The sequence below is a fragment of the Dama dama genome, chromosome 16, assembly GCF_033118175.1.
Source record: "Dama dama isolate Ldn47 chromosome 16, ASM3311817v1, whole genome shotgun sequence".
In the NCBI taxonomy this organism is placed as follows: Eukaryota; Metazoa; Chordata; class Mammalia; order Artiodactyla; family Cervidae; genus Dama; species Dama dama.
In genome coordinates this window covers 27,690,148-27,703,495 of record NC_083696.1, presented here as the reverse complement: position 1 = coordinate 27,703,495, position 13,348 = coordinate 27,690,148, and positions in this window count along the sequence as shown.

Sequence of the window (13,348 nt, the reverse complement as noted above, 5' to 3'; positions counted from 1 at the left end):
TTGTACTATTGAAGTCTGGCTTGGAGAAATTTGAGCATTACTTTGCTAACATGTAAAATATGTACAATTGTGTGGTAGTTTGAACATTCTTTGGCATTGCCTTTCTTTGGGATTGGCATGAAAACTGACCTTTTCCAGTCTTGTGGCCACTGCTGAGTTTTCAAAATTTGCTGGCATAATGACTGCAGCACTTTCACAGCATCATCTTTTAGCATTTGAAATAGCTCAACTGGAACTCCATCACTTCCACTAACTTTGTTTGTAGTGATGCTTCCTAAGGCCCACTGGACTTCACATTCCAGGATGTCTGGCTCTAGGTGAGTGATCACACCATCGTGGTTGTCTGGGTCATGAAGATCTTTTTTGTACAGCTCTTCTGTGTATTCTTGCCACCTCTTCTTAATATCTTCTGCTTCTGTTGGGTCCATACCATTTCTCTCCTTTATTGTGCCCATCTTTGCATGAAATGTTCCCTTGGCATCTCTCATTTTCTTGAGGAGATCTCTAGTCTTTCCCATTCTATTGTTTTCCTCTATTTCTTTGCATTGATCATTGAGGAAGGCTTTCTTATCTCTCCTTGCTATTCTTTGGAACTCTGCATTCAAATGGGTATATCTTTCCTTTTCTCCTTTGCCTTTGGCTTCTCTTCTTTTCTCAGCTGTTTGTAAGCCCTCTTCAGACAACCATTTTGCCTTTTTGCATTTCTTTTTCTTGGGGATGGTTGCTGCCTCCTGCACAATGTCATGATCCTCTGTCCATAGTTCTTCAGGTACTCTATCAGATCTAATCCCTTGAATCTGTCACTTCCACTGTATACTCATAAGGGATTTGATTTTGGTCATACCTGAATGGTCTAGTGTTTTTCCCTATATTCTGTAATTTAAGTCTGAATTTTGCAATAAAGAGTTCATGATCTGAGCCATAATAAGCTCCTGGTCTTGCTTTTGCTGACTATATAGCACTGATCCATATTCGGCTGCAAAGAATATAATCAATCTGATTTCGGTATTGACTATCTGGTGATGTCCATGTGGAGAGTTGTCTCTTATTTGTTGAAAGAGGGTGTTTGCTATGACCAGTTCATTCTCTTGTCAGAACTCAGTTAGCCTTTGCCCTGATTCATTTTGTGTTCCAAGGCCAAACTTGCCTGTTATTCCAGGTGTCTCTTGACTTCCTCCTTTTGCATTCCATTTCCCTATGATGAAAAGGGCATCTTTTTTGGTGTTAGTTCTAGAAGGTCTTGTAGGTCTTCATAGAACCAGTCATCTTCAGCTTCTTTGGCATTAATGTTTGGGGCATAAACTTGGATTACTGTGATATTGAATGCTTTGCTTTGGAAACTAACAGATTTTTAATCTGTCATTTTTGAGATTGCACCCAAGTACTGCATTTCAGATTCTTTGATTGACTATGAGGGCTACTCCATTTCTTCTAAGAGATTCTTGCCCACAGCAGTAGATATCATGGTCATCTGAATTAAATTCCCCCATTCTGGTCCATTTTAATTGACTGATTCCTAAAATGTCGATGTTCACTCTTGCTATCTCCTGTTTGTCCACTTCCAATTACCTTGATTCTTGGACCCAGCGTTCCAGGTTCCTAAGCAATATTGTTTTTTACAGCATCGAGTTTTACTTCCATCACTGGTCACATCCACAACTGGGTGTTGTTTTTGCTTTGGCTGCGTCTCTTCATTCTTTCTGTAGTTATTTCTCTACTGTTCTCCAGTAGCATAATGGACACCCACTGACCTGGGAGTTCATCTTTCAGTGTCATATCTTTTTCCCTTTTCTTACTGTTCATGGGGTTCTCAAGGAAGCATACTGAAGTGCTTTCCCATTCCCTTCTCCAGCAGACTGAATTTTGTCAGAACTCTCCCCAATAACGCATCTGTCTTGGGTGGCCCTACCCCTCACGGCTCATGGTTTCACTGAGTTAGACAAGGCTGTGATCCTTGTGATCTGTTTGGTTAGCTTTCTGTGATTGTGGTTTTCTTTCTGTCTGCCCTCTGATGGATAAGTATAAGAGGCTTGTGGAAGCATCCTGATGGGAGGGACTGGCTTATACCCGTTAGTGAAAGTGAAAGTGTTAGTGGCTCAGTCATATCTGACTCTTTGTAACCCGAAGGATTGTAATCCACCCAGCTCCTCTGTCCATGGAATTCTCTAGGCAAGAATATTGGAGTGGTTTGCCATTTCTTTCTCCAGGAGAATTTCCTGACCCAAGGGTCAAACCCATGTCTCTTACACCTCCCTCACTGGCAGGCAGGTTCTTTACCATCTGAGCCACCAGGAAAGCCCTTTGGTACATTGTTCCAAATTTTTGTTGTGATGAGACTAGCACAGAGTAAGATAAATAAGCTAACCTGACTTAGGGATATACTTTTGGAATTTTAAAAAGCAATTTTTATTATTATATAAGCTCTTGTAAAATCAGACACCTGGTAGAGACTGATAATTTTCTGGCTTCTGTGTGTATTTTTAGTTGGGTTAACTTGAACTCTAAGGATAACAAGATTAATAGAGTTTAGGAAAGCCTGGCTTGTCACTTGGATTTAAGAGTTGCTGGCTGTGCAGGGCTTTTGTTCTGCTACTCTGCTATAGCAGAACAAAAGCCGCTAGTTGTTTTTTTTTTTTTTTTTTCTCCTCTAGAATCCTGTCCCTTTGATTCTGATTGCCTGAACCTGACTCTAAATTGAAACCTGATATTGATACTATCTGCTGTGGGCTACTTCAGCCTCAGCACAAATTCTGCAGGATTAAAAGCAGAAAAAACTCAGACTATGGTATCACTGTAGATTCAGGACATGCCTGCATGGGGCCACAGACTCTGAAAACATCATGGATGTTGGCTGGACTGCCTGAGTCACACACAAATGTCCACATGAAAGAGCTTATTTTCTAATGGGACCATTTGAAATCAGGCTATATTATTGACACAAAAAGTAATTGCATTCCTAACCTATGATTTCTACCTCAAACTACAAGTCTGGGGAGGAATGCAAATTCTCTGCCCAGTCCTGGCTGAGTGGACTCTTGACCCCCTCTTAGGGGTGGCTCACTGTTGTTGATTACATTTGCCTTACTGGATTGGTTGCAGTTTGCAACAACAGACTGAAAAACTGACCCAACTTTCCTTGTCCTTCTTCTGGTACACTTACTTTAGTAAAGCAAGTTGATCATTAGCACAGTTATCCCCAAAATGGATTAATTTTTTCTAGATGCTCACTGGATACTTCATCAGGGTGGGGAAAGTTGTGAAAACCCATTTTTTAATTTTTAAAAATTCAAAATTTTCTCCTGACTGATTTCTGAACATGTCTTTCTAGCTAAAGCTGTATAAAAATGTTTTACTATGAAAAAAATTTTTTCCCCTTGCATACAACTCTTCTTGATGAAATGTCTGGATTAGAATAGGTAATGATTTTTAAAATGTAATGTTACAATGTTTAAAAAGGACATACTGATTTTGCAACAAGAGTAGAAAAAATAAAACTCAGGTAGTATCTGAAAGGCATATAGGGATGGGGGGTAGGGAGTGGTGAATTAATGATCTTTGTTTTTCAAAACCCTTCCAGGAAGTTTTCCTCTCTTTCAGAAGGAAAACTCCTGTTGCATACTTTCCAAGCTGCTGAGAAAGCTCTGAATTCAGACTGACCTGCTGAAATTTGATCACTCTCAGAGGTGCTGGCAACAGGACAATGTGGGTGGCCTCAGCTTCTCACTTTTAATTCAAAACACACATGTTAAACTGGAACTGACTGCCTCCTTGTAGCCCCTCTAAAATCAATGACTCCCACTAAAATTTTCCGTCTGAACTAGAAATCCCATGGCTGGGGACTGTGGCAGTATTTTGTGTCCTGCTTGGGGTGCACTGATAATTGAACTGTGTCCTTGGAGATTGTACTGTTTATGGTTGTCCCCTGGTGGTTATGACACTGCCTTAGCTGGAAGACATTTAGGTCACCTCTAATTTATTGGCCAGGTTATTCTGTGCTTGAATTTATGCCTTAGGTCACCAAAGAAAGTTCATACAGAAACTTGAGGAGGAAGATACCTTCTTTTTCTTAGAGTTTTATAATTAGTGGAATTTTTTTTTAATTTTCATTTATATTGGAATATGATTGATTAACAATGATGTGTTAGCTTCAGGTGTACAACAAAGTGATCCAGTTATGTATATATAAGTATCTATTCTTTCACAAATTCTTTTTCCATTTAGGTTATTGTAGAATTTTGAGCAGAGTTCTCTGTGCTATACAGTAGGTCCTTGTTAGTTATCTATTTTAAATATAGTAGTGTGTACAAGTCCATCCCAAATTCCCTGTCTATCCTCCCCTTCTCACCCTTCCAGCCCCCCAACCCTGTAACCAGAAGTTTGTTGTCTAAGTCTGTGAGTGTTTCAGTTTTGTAAAGAAGTTTATTTGTATCTTTTTTTTTTTTAAAAGATTCTACCTGTAAATGATACCATATGATATTTATCTTTCTTTGTCTAACTTACTTCATTTAGTTTAATAACCTCCAGATCCATCTATGTTGCTGCAAATGGCATTATTTCATTCTTTTCAATGCCTGAGTAATATTCTGAGGCAGGAGATAAATGGGCCCCACACTGAACAGCTGGAGTTGTCAGATACTCCAAGATGAAGAGGAGGAGAAACTAAGCCCTGCCCAGATAAGAGATAACAGACGACATATTCTTCATTTTCGAAGACAAGGAGACCTTCCCCACTATATATGTGCAGAAAGGCTCCTTGAAGGTCAAAAAGGAAGGAGACACCACCCCACAGTAGGTGATGTCAACTCATCCATAGGCCTCTTTGCTAGAATCCACCTTGGCTAAGAGATGCACATGCTCACATGGAAGGACCCTGAGATATACCAGATATGGACTCAGAACCAGGCAAAGCAAGATGATAGACCAAAGGAAACCTGAAAGAAATGCCCCACATAATGATTCAAGCTACCATGAGGGCATGACTCTCTGAGCCCACTCGTGTGTCTATCCACAAGTAGTCTTTTTCCTAATAAACACTTTAATTATTTATTACTTTCTATCTTGACGTAGAAATTCGCCTTGACACAGCTCACAGGCCAGGACCTTGTCACTGGCAACTGATCCCTAGCAGTCTAGTGGTTAAGATTCAATACTCTCACTGCTATGGCCTGACTTCAATCTCTGACTGGGGATTGATATCTTGCTTCAAGCTGCTGCAGGTCAAGGCAACCTGAAATCAATTCCTTTGCATGTATGTACCACATCACCTTTATCTATTCCACATTATCTTTATCTATACCACATCTGGACATTTAGGTTGCTTCCATGTCCTGCTTATTGTAAACAGTACTGCAATGAACACTGGGGTGCACGTATCCTTTTGAACCATGTTTTTCTCTGAATATAGGCTCAGGAGTGAGATTGTTGGATCATATGGTAGCTCTATTCTTAGTTTTTAAAGTAACCTCCAAACTTTTCTCCATAGTGGCTGTACCAATTTATATTCCCACCAACAGTGTAGGAGAATTCCCTTTTCTCTATACTCTCTCCAAGATTTATTGTTCATAGACTCTTTGATGATAGCCATTCTGACTGGTGTGAGGTGATATTTCATCGTAGTTTTGATTTGCAGTTCTCTAATACTTAGTGATGCTGAGCATCTTTTCATGGCCATTTGTAAGTCTTCTTTGGAGAAATGTCTATTTAGGTCTTCTACCCATTTTTTTTCTTTTTCTTTTAAAAAAATTAATTAATTTATTTATTTGGGGGCTAATTAGTTTGCAATATTGTAGTGGCTTTTGCCATACATTGACATGAATCAGCCATGGGTGTACATGTGTCTCCCATCCTGAACCCCCCTCCCACCCTCCTCCCCATCCCATCCCTTAGGGCTGTCCCAGTGTACTGGCCCTGAGCGCCCTGTCTCATGCATCGAACCTGGACTGGTGATCTATTTCACATATGGTAATATACATGTTTCAGTGCTATTCTCTCAAATCACCCCACCCTCACCTTCTCCCACAGAGTCCAAAAGTCTGTTCTTTACATCTGTGTGTCTCTTATTGTCTCACATATAGGGTCATCATTACCATCTTTCTAAATTCTGTATACATGCGTTAATATACTGTATTGGTATTTTTCTTTCTGACTTACTTCACTCTGTATATTAGGCTCCAGTTTCATCCACCTCATTAGAACCGATTCAAATGCATTCTTTTTAATAGCTGAGTATATATACTACAGCTTTCTTATCCATTTGTTGCTGATGGACATGTAGGTTGCTTCCATGTCCTAGCTGTTATAAACAGTGCTGTGACAAACACTGGGGTACACGTGTCTCTTTCAGTTCTGGTTTCCTCGGTGTGTATGCTCAGCAGTGGGATTGCTGGGTTGTATGGCAGTTCTATTTCCAGTATTTTAAGGAATCTCCACACTGTTCTCCATAGTGGCTGTACTAATTTGCATTCCCACCAACAGTGTAAGAGGGTTCCCTTTTCTCCACACTCTCTCCAGCATTTACTGTTTGTAGACCTTTTGATAACAGCCATTCTGACTGGCGTGAGATGATACCTCATTGTGGTTTTGATTTGCATTTCTCTGATAATGAGTGATATTGAGCATCTTTTCATGTGTTTGTTAGCCATCTGTATGTCTTCTTTGCAGAAATGTCTGTTTAGTTCTTTGGCCCATTTTTTGATTGGGTCATTTATTTTTCTGGAATTGAGCCTTAGGAGTTGCTTGTATATTTTTGAGATTAATCCTTTGTCTGTTTCTTCATTTGCTATTATTTTCTCCCATTCTGAAGGCTGTCTTTTCACCTTGCTTATAGTTCTTTGCAGAAATGTCTGTTTAGTTCTTTGGCCCATTTTTTGATTGGGTCATTTATTTTTCTGGAATTGAGCCTTAGGAGTTGCTTGTATATTTTTGAGATTAATCCTTTGTCTGTTTCTTCATTTGCTATTATTTTCTCCCATTCTGAAGGCTGTCTTTTCACCTTGGTTATAGTTCCCTTCGTTGTGCAAAAGCTTTTAAGTTTAATTAGGTCCCATTTGTTTATTTTTGCTTTTATTTCCATTACTCTGGGAGGTGGATCATGGAGGCTCTTGCTGTGATTTCTGTCAGAGAGTGTTTTGTCTATGTTTTCCTCTATGAATTTTATAGTTTCTGGTCTTACATTTAGATCTTTAATCCATTTTGAGTTCATTTTTGTGTATGGTGTTAGGAAGTGTTCGAGTTTCATTCTTTTACAAGTGGTTGACCAGTTTTCCCAGCACTACTTGTTAAAGAGGTTGTCTTTTCTCCATTGTATATTCTTGCCTCTTTTGTAAAAAAATAAGGTGTCCATAGGTGTGTGGACTTATCTCTGGGCTCTCTAATTTGTTCCATTGATCTATGTTTCTGTCTTTGTGCCATTACCATACTGTTTTGATGATTGTAGCTTTGTAGTATAGTCTGAAGTCAGGCAGGTTGATTCCTCCAGTTCCATTCTTCTTTCTCAAGATTGCTTTGGCTATTCGAGGTTTATTGTATATCCATATAAATTGTGAAGTTATTTGTTCTAGTTCTCTGAAAAATAATGTTGGTAGCTTGATAAGATTGCATTGAATCTATAGATTGCTTTGGATAGTATACTTGTTTTCAATACATTGATTCTTCTGATCCAAGAACATGGTATATTTCTCATTCTATTTGTGTTCCCTTTGATTTCTTTCATCAGTGTTTTATAGTTTTCTATATATAGGTTTTTTGTTGGGTCATTTGTTTTTTGTGTGCGTGTGTTTTTTTTTTTTCCCACATGGGCTATTTGTGTTAAAGATTAATCCCTTGTCAGTCTCATTATTTGCAAGTATTTCCTCTCATTCTGTAGGTTGTCTTTTCATTTTGCTTATGGTTTCCTTTCCTGTACAAAAGCTTCTGAGTTTAATTAGGTCCATTTGTTTATTTTGTCTTTACTTTTAATGGGATTTGTTTTAACCCATGACTGAGGAGGACGTGACACAGATCAATAATGAAGCTTGGTCTTATCCTGCTGCAAGAGGTCCTATGATAAGTATTTTGTAATAAAGACAGTTTGGTGAAAGGCCAAGGGGAATGGATTGTGCTGGGAAGAGTTAATATGGCAGGTCTGAGACATCATCCTTAGAAAGGCTTGATTGTAAGACTCTAGGCTGATATCTGAGAATGTGGGTTTTGCATCACTTCTCAATTAGCCCTAACTAACAACAATGGCTCACCATGCCTAAACTGTATTAACAATGTGGTTTGTGCTCAGCACCTGATTTCCTTCTGGGAATCTGGAATTTTGGTACATGGTAGGCAGAAGGTACTTAGGTGACCAGCCCCTAACCTTGGCCACAGAGCCTCTAATGAGCTACCTTGGTTGGCAACACTCTGCTTGTGTTGTCACACATTACTGCAGGAGGAATTAAACCTTTCCTGAGCAACTTCACTGAGGGTAAACCCTTGGAATCTATGCCTAGAGTCCTCCAGAATTTTCACCATGTTCTTTTTCCCTTGGCTGATTTTCCTCTGCATCCCTGGAATGTACTATATAGCAAGTGCAGAATATAGCAAACTACTGGGTACTTTGAATTCTTCAAGTGAATCAGTAAGCCTAAAAGTGATCTGACACAGAAGCCTTTCTCTAGACATGTTCTTTTTGGAGAATATATGGAAATCTGTGATGTCCACAGGTCACTAAAAAATAATTCATCATGTCTCCCTTTAGTGATCTCATAAATATCAGAAGAGAATACCCCTATCTTCCCCAAATCAAGGCGTCAGTGGGGCCATGATCCTTTTGACAAATCTAGGGGAGAATCTTTCCTTGACTTTTCTAGCTTCTGGCTTTTGTGGATAACCTTTGATATTCCTAGCCTATAGATGCATCACTTCAGTCACATGGCCATTTTCCTCTTACATGTCTTCATATTGTCTTTCCTCTGTGTGTGTCTGTCTCTGTGTCCAAATAAGGAACAGAAATTCCTCTCCTTGTAAGGAACACTAGTCATATTAAACTGCAACTTACCCAATGGACCTCATTTTGAATTGATTACCTCCATAAAGACTCTTGCCCTGAACAGTAATGCTGAAGAAGATGAACTTGAATGGTTCTATGAAGACCTACAAGATCTTTTAGAAATAACACCCAAAAAAGATGTCCTTTTCATTATCGGGGACTGGAATGTAAAAGGAGGAAGTCAAGAAATATCTGGACTAACAGGCAAAATTGGCCTTGGAGTACAGAATGAAGCAGGGCAAAGGCTAACAGAGTTTTGGCAAGAGAATGCACTGGTCATAGCAAACACCCTCTTCCAACAACACAAGAGAAGACTCTACACATGGACAACACCAGATGGTCAATACCGAAATCAGATTGATTATATTCTTTGAAGCCAAAGATGGAGAAGCTCTATACAATCAGCAAAAACAAGACTGCGAACTGACTGTGGCTCATATCATGAACTGTTAATTGCAAAATTCAGACTTAAATTGAAGAAAGTGGGGGAAACCACTAGACCATTCAGGTATGACCTAAATCAAATCCCTTATGATTATACAGTGGAAGTGAGAAATAGATTTAAGGGACTAGATCTGATAGACAGAGTGCCTGATGAACTATGGATGGAGGCTCATGACATTGTACAGGAGGCAGTGACCAAGACCATCCCCAAGAAAAAGAAATGCAAAAAAGGCAAAGTGGCTGTCTGAGGAGGCCTTACAAATAGCTGTGAAAAGAAGAGAAGCCAAAGGCAAAGAAGAAAAGGAAAGATATGCCCATTTGAATGCAGAGTTCCAAAGAATAGCCAGGAGATATAAGAAAACCTTCCTCAGCAATCAATGCAAAGAAATAGAGGAAAACAGTAGAATGGGAAGGACTAGAGATCTCTTCAAGAAAATTAGAGATACCAAGGGAACATTTCATGCAAAGATGGGCACAATAAAGGACAGAAATGGTATGGACCTAACAGAAGCAGAAGATATTAAGAAGAGGTGGCAAGAATACACAGAAGAACTGTACAAAAAAGATCTTCACAACCCAGATAATCACGATGCTGTGATCACTCACCTAGAGTCAGACATCCTGGAATGTGAAGTCCAGTGCGGCTTAGGAAATATCACTACGAATAAAGCTAGTGGAGGTGATGGAATTCCAGTTGAGCTCTTTCAAATACTGAAAGATGATGCTGTGAAAGTGCTGCACTCAATATGCCAGCAAATGTGGAAAACTCAGCAGTGGCCACAAGACTGGAAAAGGTCAGTTTTCATGCCAATCCCAAAGAAAGGCAATCCCAAAGAATGCTCAAACTACCACACAATTGCACTCATCTCACATGCTAGTAAAGTAATGCTCAAAATTTTCCAAGCCAGGCTTCAGCAATACATGAAACGTGAACTTCCAGATGTTCAAGCTGGTTTTAGAAAAGACAGAGGAACCAGAGATCAAATTGTTAACATTCACTGGATCATCAAAAAAGCAAGAGAATTCCAGGAAAATATCTGTTTCTGCTTTATTGACTATGCCAAAGCCTTTGACTGGGTGGATCACAACAAACTGTGGAAAATTCTGAAAGAGATGGGAATACCAGACCACCTGACCTGCCTCCTGAGAAATCTGTATGCAGGTCAGGAAGCAACAGTTAGAACTGGACATGGAACAACAGACTGGTTCCAAATAGGAAAAGGAGTACATCAAGGCTGTATATTGTCATCCTGCTTATTTAACTTATATGCAGAGTATATCATGAGACACACTGGGCTGGATGAAGCACAAGTTGGAATCAAGATTGCTGGGAGAAATATCAATAACCTCAGATATGCAGATGACACCACCCTTATGGCAGAAAGTGAAGAGGAACTAAAAAGCCCCTTGATGAAAGTGAAAGAGGAGAATGAAAAAGTTGGCTTAAAGCTTAACATTCAGAAAACTAAGATCATGGCATCCGGTCGCATCACTTCATGGCAAATAGACGGGGAAACAGTGGAAACAGTGGCTGACTTTATTTTTCTGGGCTCCAAAATCACTGCAGATGGTGATTTCAGCCATGAAAATAAAAGATATTTACTCCTTGGAGGAAAAGTTATGACCAACCTAGACAGCATATTAAAAAACAGACATTACTTGTCAACAAAGGTCCGTCTAGTCAAGGCTGTGGTTTTTCAGTAGTATGGATGTGAAAGTTGGACTATAAAGAAAGCTGAGTGTATTGTCATCCTGCTTATGATGCTTTTGAATTGTGGTTTTGGAGAAGACTCTTGAGAGCCCCTTGGACTACAAGGAGATCCAACCAGTCCATCCTAAAGGAAATCAGTCCTGGGTTTTCAGTGGAAGGACTGATGTTGAAGCTGAAACTGCAATATTTTGGCCATCTGATGTGAAGAGCTGACTCATTTGAAAAGACCCTGATGCTGGGAAAGATTGAAGGCAGGAGGAGAAGGGTACGACAGAGGATAAGATGGTTGGATAGCATCACCGACTCGATGGACATGAGTTTGGGTATGCTCCGGGAGTTGGTGATGGACAGGGAGGCCTGGCGTTCTGCAGTTCATGGGGTTGCAGAGTCGGACACGACTGAGTGACTGAACTGAACTGAACTGATAAAGACTCTATTTCCAAATATGGTCACATTCTGAGGTACTGGAGATTAGTGCCTTCAACATAGGTTTTTCGGGCAGACAAAATTCAAGTCATAAAAAACTCCTAACCCCGTTCCTATTAGAAGCTCACAGATAAAATCCTCACTAATTTGACTTTTTCTAATATAGCTGCTATAATTTCTAGGAGCATCCCAGAGACAATATTTTCTTATGGAATTAAACATATTCTAGGTGATTTATATAGTAAATGTAATTTTATGGTATCAGCTGGGAGTGTTACATTATAGGTTTTTGTTTTTTTTTTTTTTTTTTTTTGTCTTTTTTTGGTTTTTTATTTTTATTTTTGGCCATGTCATCCAGCATGCAGGACCTGTGTTCCTTGCAGTGGAAGCACAGAATCTTAACCTATGGACTACCAGGGAAGTCCATGGCTATTTCCCACTTGCAGAGCCTCTCTCGTGGGCAATGACCAGAAATATCTATCTCGATTCATTAAAAGTTGTACTTATGCATGTTGTTGTTGTTCAGTTTCTAAAGTCATGTCCAACTTTTTGTGACCCCATAGACTGCAGCACACAAGACTTCCCTATCCTTCGCTATCTCCTGCAGTTTGCCCATATCCATGTCCATAGAGTTGGTGATGCCATCCAACCATCTCATCTTCTGACACGCCTTTCTTTGGTCTTCAATATTTCTGAGCATCAGAGTCTTTTCCAGTGAGTCAGCTCTTCACATCATGTGGCCAAAGTATTGAAGCTTTAGCTTCAGCATCAGTCCTTTCAATGAATATTCATTGTTGACTTGGAGTCCAAGAAAATAAAATCTTTCACTGCTTTCACTTTTCCCTTTCTATTTGCTGTGAAGTGATGGGACTGGATGCCATGATCCTAGTGTTTTGAATGTTGAGTTTTAAGCCAGCTTTTTCACTCTCCTCTTTCACCTTCATCAGGAATTGCTTTAATTTCTTTAGTTCCTCTTCACTTTCTGCCATTAGAATGGTATCATCTGCTTATCTGGGGTTGCTGATATTTCTCCTGGCAATTTTGATTCCAGCTTGTGATTTTATCCAGCCCATCATTTCCCATGATGTACTCTGCATATGAATTAAATAAACAGTGTGATAGTATACAGCCTTGTCATACTCCTTTTACAATTTTGATTCAGTCAGTTGTTCTACATCTGGTTGTAATTGTTGCTTCTTGACCTACATACAGATTTCTCAGGAGACAGATAAGGTGGTCAGATATTCCTATCTCTTTAAGAATTTTTCACAGCTTGTTGTGATCCACAGTTAAAGGTTTTAGCATAGTCCGTGAAGCAGAAATAGATGTTTTTCTGGAATTTTCCTGCTTTCTCCATGATCCAATGAATGTTAGCAATTTGATCTCTGGTTCCTCTGTCTTTTCTAAAGCCATCACATCTGGAAGTTCTCAGTTCACATACTGCTGAAGCCTAGCTTGAAGGATTTTGAGCTTATTATTATGTAAAATGAGTGCAGTTGTACAATTGTTTCAACATTCTTTGGCAATGCTCTTCTTTGGAATTGGAATGAATATTGACCTTTTCCAGTCCTATGGCCACTGCTGAGTGCAGGGCCACCCAAGACAGATGGATCTTAATGAAGAGTTCTGACAAAACGAGTTCCACTGGAGGAGGGAATGGCAAACCACTCCAGTATTCTTGCCATGAGAACCCCATGAACAGTATGAAAAGGCAAAAAGATATGACACCAGATGATGATGTCCAATATGCT